Below are 10,622 nucleotides of genomic sequence, written 5' to 3'. Positions count from 1 at the left end.
GCTGCTTATAAACACATAAATTCAATAAACCAACAACCATTCCATGTACTAGAGGTGATGAACAGTTGGTTCAAAATCTGGACCCCACCGGAAGCTAGGTTGTTAAACTAGTGATTGAGGCTTGGGTTAAGATCTGAATCCTACGATGGTGGTCACAGTCGGTTTTTCCGGCCGCCAGTACGGCAGCATCTACGGCGGGGGTGTTTAGGGGGTGTACAGCAGCGGCTACAGTCGGTTTTCCGGCCACCACTCATGGCTATTGATTCCGGTGGTGGTGGTGGTGAGTCCGGCGGGGGTGTTTAGGGTGGATTTTTCTTAGCCTGTGATGGAGAATTGGTTGGTGAGATTGATGATGGTGATTGATGATGGTGTTTGCAGGTACAGGTGAAAAGACAAAAATGCCCTCACATGCGCCTCACGTGAGGGCATTTAACTGAGTTTTTCTAACCCAGTTAGCGTAAAGGACATAACGTGTAGAAAAAAAAGTTTAAAGTACACTGCCTGCAAGGAAACTTAGAAAAGGACACGAACCGTAATTCGTCTTATTTTAAAGGACAAAATTTGTAATTCTGTCTTAATTATAAGTAAAAGATATATGTGGCTAACACCACTCACATGCCTAGAAATTACAAGCAAATAAATAAATGAAAAAGTTAGTATAACAAAAAAACTTATATATGACAATTATGGTTTTAGTTTATATATATATTTTTCATATATTAGTATGAGAACTATTTTAAGGTGTAATTATTTTATATAATTTATTTATTTTATGATTTGTATGTCATCAATATCATTGTAAGTTAATTGAGTTATTTTTAGATCGAATGACAAATTAGAATAATTATTGACTTGAGTTAGGAGGTGTAAAACCCGATCAAGTCTATTATGATTTTATGCACAATGGCAAGAACCGTGGGATATATATAGGCATTTCGATTAATACTACAATGGCAAGAACCGTGTAAAACCCGATCAAGTCTAATAAAAGAAGTAAGATATATATAGGCATTTCGATTAATACTACATCAAAAGCTAATATGCCACTCGCTAGAACCGTGGGACGTTGACGTTAGTCCGTGACTACTCATCAATGCGTATTTACAAATTTACCATTTCCTAATAATAAAAATTCTTAAATCTCTACTCCTCTATTGACATGTAATCAATGCTAACTTTTCTTTACCCCAGGATTATTTTTTTCAAACGATGACTTTCACAGTTAAGTTATCTTACTGCGCGAACACGTCGTGTCCCGCCACCCCACTCAGGCCAACTATGTTGACATGATCCGGATCCACGCTGGCATACGAGTTTGGCTTGGCGTTCCCAGTAAAACCCAGTTGGCTCACCCCGCCCGAAGACACGACATGTTTTAATGCTCTGGTAAAATCCGGTCGGAATCAGGATTCGAACCCGGGACATCCGGGTAATCCATCATGTTCCTGACTACCCACCCATCTTTTAATTTATTTTTCTTATATTTTATTTCCTTTTTTCTTTTCAAACCCAATATTGAGTACCCGAGCAGTCTTATATGAGATAATCAACGTATGTGACAAGTTAGCCTTTTTTTTTTAGATATGATGAGGAATCATGTTATTAGCATGACTGCTGAATCTAAACATAACATGTGTAACTAAATATGCCTATTAACAAAACATGGTGATGGACATTTTCCACGCTTTTAGCTAGCAACATGCACATACTCAAACTCTTCTAATCACCTTTTTAAAGACTATCATTCCTTAACGGCTTAACATACTTATAATTATACGTGTACATTCAGTAGACATATATTATGTACCATAATAACTTGACCGCCGAGAATAATGATCCCTTGTAACGGATTCTCTTGCTTAACTCTAACCCATGAATGAAAATAAGCTGTCTTAACTTGGTCATTAAGAGAAAAATTGAAATATTTGTTCTTTTTAACCATGTGGAACACGTACTTGTGATCTTATAACACGTAACTTACCAAATTTGAAATATTATCTTATATTTCCGATCTTAACGTTTTTCTTTTAACTTTCAAATACTAATCGTAATATAGTCATTTTCTTAATTACATTTTCATAAAATTCGAGAAAACGTGACCGCCAAGTTTCATAAACAAAAACTAACCGTTATTCCATGCGTTTATAAACGCACAGATACACAACCACTGCACAACATACAATATATTCTCCTAATTTGAAGCAAAAACCCTAAGTTTTACACGCCATGGAATCGAAGACGAAAAGAAGATTGTTCGTTGAAGAAAATGTTTACGAAGGGAAGAGAAGTAAGCAAGAAGATTGGAAGAAGATGTATGTGTTAGAATAAATATATATTTTATATATATTTTATATATGACCCTTATAATTATTTATCTTATTATTGATCATTGACCTAAATAACCTTATGTTTATAACTGGTAAATCCTTGATGGACGGAATTACCCTTACTAACATTAATAGGGTTTCCCCTTGGGTGTATATATAGAGAGCTTATTAGAGAGGTTAATAACTAATGATGAATAATAACACCATAAGAATCATCCCCTACCTCTCTCCCTCAAATCGTGTTCATCAAGAACACCTAATCTCCATCCTAACCATACACCCTAAAGGGGAACTCGATCAGATTAAGAAGATGTCAATCTCAAACATCACTGGATTAACAGGTATTACATATTTCCTTGTTCACATTATCTCATCGATTATAGAAACTGATCAACATGTGGTATCAGAGCATGATGTTGATTAATCAGTTTCTTCGATGTCCATAAAAACTGGAATTAAAATAGGAAACGAGTTTTTGATTAAAACCCTTATGTTTACGGTTTTGATCATCATCATAAAACTGATTGGATCTGATGTTCGTATTACTTCTAACGAATTGTTAGGTCTGATTAAAACCTGTTCATTATAAAAACCTGATTATTTTCGAAATCTGTTTTACAAAACTTTCAGATTTCGATTCCAGTATTAAATCTGATAATATAATCGAAAACAGTTTCGTAAAATTCTTGAAACTGTTCTTGTTTTTTTCGAAGATGTTCTTGAAGAACATCATAATTTTAAAAAACTAACCTTAATTAGGATTAACTTGGGAAAATGAAATCTGTTAAAGAGATAATATTATCTCTAAGTTTAATTTCAAAATCTTTTAAATAAAATAAAAGATATAATTTTGAAATCTTATTAAAATTAGAGATAATCTAAAACTTTAAAGAAATAATATTATCTCTAAGTTTAATTTCAAAATCTTTAATATAAAATAAAAGATATAATTTTGAAATCTTATTAAAATTAGAGATAATCTAAAACTTTAAAGAGATAATATTATCTCTAAGTTTAATTTCAAAATCTTTTAAATAAGATAAAAGATATAATTTTGAAATCTTATTAAATTTTGAGATAATCTAAAACTTTATAACAGAATCTCCCAAATCCCTTAAAATTAGGAAAAGGTTATCAGGTTGATTATTCTTTTCGAATTCTGCTAATATTGCGAATCAAGGCATCTATTCACAACAACTGGACTCTAATCGCAACAAATGAAATGTTGCGAAATCGCATGATGTTGCGAGAATTACATATTATCTTGCGAGTAACATGTTGCGAATATCCACTAATTATGTTGCGATCAGAACCTAGCATCACAGAATGTTGCGAAGGGACATATGTTGCGAAAAGTCACTAATGTTGCGAACCTTAAGATGTTGCGAGTATTACTTAAGATGTTGCGACGAGCTAATTTTGCAAGATGTTGCGAGTATTACCTATTGATGTTGCGATCAGCCCATAAAATCACAGGATGTTGCGAGTACTCTTAATCGCAACAATTATGTTGCGAGTGCTTTAAATCGCAACAATGCTGATTACATCACAACAACTCCATTCGCAACATCTCTCATAACAACATCATTCGCAACATCTCTTATAAAACATCAATCGCAACATTACTTATGACTGCACTGTTCGCAACATCTAAAATCCCCTAACCAAATTCGCAACATCACTTCGAAGAAATCGCAACTTTACTTATATCTTACATGTTGCGAAATGATCAGAAACCCTTATATATAACCTAACTGATTAAGGGGCCCTGCTCCGTTAAATTACTTAACTTAAATAACACTTCTGCCCAACGGTGATGTGTAACCTAATATTGTTATTTAAGTCTAATTAAGTATGTCACTTAAAAGTGTATGTCCTAACATTATCAGACATTCGCATGACTTTAGTTTTGCTTAACTTAAACAACACTTCATGAGTTCACTTCTGCCCAATGGTGATGTGGTAGCTTAACAAAGTTGTTTTAGTCTAACTAAGCATAGTCATCTAAAAGATGAGTATCCTAAAATTGCTAGATACTCAAATGACATTAACTTTGCCTTAAATACCTTAAATGTCTCAATTCTGCCCAACGGTGATTTGTTACATTTATGTATTGCAAACTTACCTTGTGCATAACAACTTGATTGTTCCAATTCTGCCCAACGGTGATTTGTTACAATTATTTTCGCACAAGAATTTTATACTTAAATAATACATTTTCTGCCCAACGGTGATCTATTTTATTTAAGTATAATAAAATTAATTTTGGTGTTATACTTAAAATTATCACATCTTCATAATGATCCTTACATTAATGATCCTTCATTAATGATCCTAATTTCAGTCTGCCTTATTAGATTACCCATAACATAAATCACTCTAAAATTCTTCTATAAAGTTTGAATCTCAAACCTAAATCATCCACTCTTATTACAAAACCTAAGAAGAGTTTTGCTTCTAAAAGGGTCTTATAAAATTTGCCCTTTTGAGTCTTGATTATCCTTAAAGACTTGAAATTCTTACTGCTCATTCTGATAAAAGTATTACAGAAAAACACTTGAGCATAATCAGTGGGATAAATAAATATGTCTCTTATGATAATCAAGAACTCCTTACATGATTCCTATCAGGTGAGCAATTACGGATTCTAAAATTCCTAAGACTAACGTTTTTTTTTTCTATGGAAATAATAGAATCAAAACAATTCCTAAGATGCATGCAAAACACTCTAATTCTAAATAAAAAGGTTAATTGGCATTTGTGAATACATCCTAATATTTAATTCCATGACCCATAAACTGAGAGCTTATACATGGAACTTAATGAAGTCTTTTCAGTGTATTACTTTTCCACCAGTACAATTAGATGCCTTAAGAATCAACTATAACACTCAGAAGTACTAAAGGAAACTGAGTGTGTTGCTAGCAATATATGTACAGGAAAAGGAATGCCTAAAATTGAAAATCAAATGTTATTCACCTTATTACCACTAAATCTTAAAAGAGGATAGTTCTAAAGTCTTGAAACAAAATACAAGTACTGCTTCCAGCTCTAAGTTCTCAAAGGGAAAGTCTCACTGCAAAATCATGCCATTAGACTAGGCACGAGCAAAGAGACTATCCATACCTCAAGGGAACAGTTGGCTAAGAAAGGTAGTTACCAATTAATGATATTTAACTCCACTAATATTAATATCCCTATTAACACATGTTAGTTGAGTTTAGTTTTATACGTTTCCTTATCAGAAATCGATAATAATTAAGATGAGAGTCAGTGACTCATTTAATGTTAAGGTTGTAAGAACCATAAAAGCTGTTTTGTATTAAGCTTTATGATACCTTAAACATTCTAGAGTTTACTCAGAATTTAGTATCAATACTAAAGCTACATTTTGACAGTTATAAGGTTTTAAATGACCAAAACAAAGTCACTACTAACTAAAACTATCATATTATCGGTCGTTATTATCTGAATAGAAACCTTATAAGATAAAACTAAGCGATGCTACAAATTTCACAACCTTTTGTTATCATAGAAATGAGAATTTAACAAAAGATAAATGAGACTTACGTACTTCATCCATTAAGACCAAAATTTTCATGAGAAATCATGACTCGGTTGACAAAGGATGAATTGCCATTAAATCTCATTCTTAGTGATTTGAAAGCATGTGTTAAATGCCCTAAATATAAACTGGATAAAGGGAGTAAGTGAGGTCCACCATAAGTTAAAATTCACTGCTATTAGTGGAGCTTAGAAGAATATCAACTTGTATCTAATCTGTTTCCTACTGGACAAGTTCTTTAAAGAAATCAATTCATATATACTTATCAGTATTCCTTCTAAATATGTCCTTAAAATTTCTTATGAAATATGGACAATAAGGAAATCAAGTCTAAACTGTATGAAAGTTTCCTATGACATGAATCGCCAAAACTTGTATGGAGTTTTAGAGGCCTAAAAGATCAGTGGGAGCACTGAGTGTCCTTATATGCAAGAGATGGGGGAGAAACAACTTAATCTACCTCATAAAACATCCCTTGTATAAGACACTGCTCCATTATATCTTGTCTCCTTAACATTTAATGCTACTCCTAACAAATTTTGTTGGATACCTAAATATGGGAAAACTTAGATTTCTTACCAAGACTAATTAATATAATCCTCAATTAGAATTTATTGGTCTTCTGATGTTGACCCTAAGCATGCTGAATTCTTACATATTTCTAAGGTCAGTAGGAGCAGTAAAAGTCCTTATCATAACTTGGCTAAGTACAAGACGCGGGGGGAGAGATTGTCGCTTACTTTAACTCCGATTACACCTCTTGTACACCATACTGCACCAACTCTTACATACTTAGAAACTAATATTGCTCCTAATATACCTGAAAATATGAAACTCCTTATAAACCCAATAATCAACTCAGGAGGTCATCTAGGTCTCAAAGGCCTACTAACTTTGATGATTATGTACCCTACCTGACTAAAGATTAAATGGATTTTGGAAGGTTTAATGATCCTACCTCTTCTAATTAAACCATTAGTATCAATCAATCTTCTAAAATAGTATAACGTTTGGGATTTGGTTGAATTACCTAAAAGGTAGTCATTACTAAACTAAATCTGAATGAATAACGTTAATACACTAAAGGTATGATTGATTGATAAAGGTATACTCAAGAGGGAATAAATTATCAAAGAACCTAGTTCCTTGTCTTACAAAAGGTTACTTTGAGGATCATCACTGTTCTAGTAGCTTATAATAATTTAGAGCTACATTACATGAACATTAAAACAACTTTCCCTAACACTGGCCTACATGTTCGTAAAATAACCTGTAAGTTCTAAACTGAAGGTTAAGAACACTTAGTTTGTAAGTCAATAAAATCCATGTATGGGTTGATGCAAGAATCAATAATGAAATCATAATGCAACTCTCTTCATCAAGAACTAAGTGGATTGATTTACCTACCTCAAGATGAGTGGGAGCAACTAATGTAAACTTGTCCTTATATAGATGGCATTCTTTTGACAAGTATATGTTACATGAGTCAAAGTATTGTTAACGCATATCTTGACCTAATCAATCTCGGAGATACCTCTTATTTAATAGTTATCAAAATACACCGAGATAGACTCATTAGTTTTATATGTTTTACATGAAACGGGTCCTTACACTTGTAACATACAATATTGCTCTCTTTTAGAGGCTAATAGGATAAATGAGATTATTTCCTTATGCATCATTAATTAGATGCCTTAAGAAGGTTCAAATCTATACTCGTTTAGATATTGGTCACATTGCTAAACACTAGACTAATTATTTCTATTGTGAAGCATCTGATAAAATATCACAATATCTCTAAGAAACGAGACACAATAATTTAAAGAAGAAGAAGTGAGAACTAAAAAACGGTTGACTACTAATATTCTAACTTTGTCAACTTCTGGGTATATCCTTATGTCAGCAGACATTACTATCTCATGAAGGAGTCCTAACTAACTGATAACAACGACCTAAGTTATAATGACATAATATGTTGCTGATCATAACGCAACGTGTCACTAAATGTTGTTGGAAAACTTTATCAGTTGACTCATAATTTATTAACTTCATATAAATCCAATATTGAAGACTTATTGTGATAAAGTCAGCTACCCTTATTTCTTGAACAGTAACAGTTCAAGCGGAGCTGCATTAGAATTCGATACAAGTCTAAATTATTGTTCGCTTATGACTTAAGAACAAATAGAGGAAACTAAACTTTTGTATCGAATGCATTCATGATATGCTTATGGATCCACTAATTAAAGGTCTGTCACCCATAAGTCTCCTAAATGGCCAATAATAGAGACGGGTTTTACCAATGACCAAGCGCAACTGCGTATCGTACTATGAATGATTAATTATTAATTTTTCCTCATACGTTGAAAATTTGTTTTGTCTCTAAATACGTTCATGCATGCCTAAAGACGTATAGACACTAATTATACAAATCAACGGTAAGGGCTTATTTGTCAATTTGATCCTAAAGTTAGGTTTTAAATTTGAGTTGTAGTATGATTAATGGGGGTCCTGAGTCGAATATTGATTCAACGACTGTATTTCTCTGCTGTAATTTGGGTTTAGAACTAAAATGAGTATTAACCTCTGATCAGACTAATCTAATGCTCATAATAAATAATTACTAGGCCAAGTGGGAGAATGTTAGAATAAATATATATTTTATATATATTTTATATATGGCCCTTATAATTATTTATCTTATTATTGATCATTGACCTAAATAACCTTATGTTTATAACTGGTAAATCCTTGATGGACGGAATTACCCTTACTAACATTAATAGGGTTTCCCCTTGGGTGTATATATAGAGAGCTTATTAGAGAGGTTAATAACTAATGATGAATAATAACACCATAAGAATCATCCCCTACCTCTCTCCCTCAAATCGTGTTCATCAAGAACACCTAATCTCCATCCTAACCATACACCCTAAAGGGGAACTCGATCAGATTAAGAAGATGTCAATCTCAAACATCACTGGATTAACAGGTATTACATATTTCCTTGTTTACATTATCTCATCGATTATAGAAACTGATCAACAGTATGGCGATGGTGTTGCGTGGTTCAGAGGTCCAGTGATCGGTAAAGGCAGTTTCGGTCGTGTTTTCGTTGCCAACGTCAAGTCGAGATACAGCTTGTATCCACCGGTTATGGCAGTGAAGTCTGCAGATGTCTCCGCTTCGGGTTCCATTCAAAAGGAGAAACAGGTTTTGGATAATATTCGCGGTTGTTCGAATGCCATCAAGTGTTTTGGGGAAGAAGTTACGACGGGAGATGAAGGCCAGATGGTGTACTATTTGTTGTTGGAGTATGGCTCTGGTGGAACCCTTGCTGACCTCATCAAGAACTCGAATGGCGTAGGGTTGCCGGAGTTGGATGTGCGACGACATGCACGATCGGTGCTTCGTGGATTGAGTCACATTCACAGGCTAGGGTTTGTTCATTGTGTTTTGAAACCACAGAATGTATTGCTTGTAGCGAATTATGCGAAAACTGGTGATTTTATTGCTAAAATTGGGGATTTCGGATTCGCGAAGAGGACGAAATAGATCAAGAAGAACGGTTATGGAAAGGGTACCCCTATGTACTTATCACCAGAAGCTTTGATTAATGGTGTTCAACAACAGCCTGCTGATATTTGGGCGTTCGGGTGTATCGTTTTTGAGATGTTGACTGGGAAACCGCTATGGTTTTCGAATCGAGATTTGGGTGTTGAAGAGATGTTAACTCGTATTGGTGACGAAATTGATTTGATTTCTGTTTCCAGCAGCATATCTGCAGAAGGGAAGAGTTTTTTGAAACATTGTTTGTGCAAAAAGGTTATGTGCAGATTAAACGCTAACATGTTGCTGAATCATCCTTTCTTAAAAGGGTTACGCGATGATGAAGAATCACACGAGGTTTTTGACATAAATAACATAACGCCGTCAATGTTATCTTTCTATGATGATGAAGAAGAAGATGATGAGTTGTGGTTGCCTTCTTGTTCAGATGAATCGATTATTAGCTATGAAGAAGATGTGCATGTTACTCCAAATGAAGAAAATATAAAGGCTAGATTGCATGAAGTGCTGAGATTTCTAGTAAGATTAATTACCATATCCTAGAGATTGTAGCAACATTGATGGTTGGATTTAAAGTACTTAGGATCATGATTCTGTATGTATTCAAAGGTTGTAATGTTGTATCTTGGTACATACTACATACAACACATAGTTTCTTTAGCAAGGTCAAATTTGAAATTGAAAAAACTCTTTCATGATTGTGTGTTGTTATGTTTATGATCATTCATTCTTGTAAAGTTTTATGCTTTCTTTGATTGTTGAATCTTGAGTAATTGGATAAGAAATCTAATCATGCATAAATGCACAACTGGCTTAATTGCTTCAACCCCAATGCACCACTCACTTGACACTGTAAGACTTACCATTTACCAAAATTGTACTCTTTTATCATATCATTGTTATCACTAGCTAATTTTATATTGTGTTCTGTTAGTAGATCATTGTTTTTCTGATACATATTATTCTTTACTTCCAATTTTTATCACCTTTGATTATATCTTTTTACCAGATCTCATATTACCACATTATATTATCTTCAACTTATTTACTTATGAATGAACCTTTTGGGTTGCGTCTATCTCGAACGGATCATATGAAAAAGGAGACAAAAGGTCTAAAACGTATAATTCAAGTATTCAACTATCTTTTTGAGGAAAATT

General features: G+C 33.5%; 1 pseudogene; it reads left to right on the top strand.

The window, feature by feature from the left end:
• Positions 1-252: 252 nt before the first annotated feature.
• On the top strand, positions 253-10,005 carry LOC143586052 (mitogen-activated protein kinase kinase kinase 20-like; annotated as a pseudogene).
• The last annotated feature ends 617 nt before the right edge of the window (positions 10,006-10,622 follow it).

This window comes from Bidens hawaiensis, unplaced genomic scaffold (genome assembly GCF_021521415.1).
Source record: "Bidens hawaiensis isolate Kalapana, Puna unplaced genomic scaffold, B.hawaiensis_p1.1 tig00034283_1, whole genome shotgun sequence".
Taxonomy (NCBI): domain Eukaryota; kingdom Viridiplantae; phylum Streptophyta; class Magnoliopsida; order Asterales; family Asteraceae; genus Bidens; species Bidens hawaiensis.
Note: the sequence above shows the minus strand (reverse complement) of the source record. Positions and strands in the feature narration are given on the sequence as shown.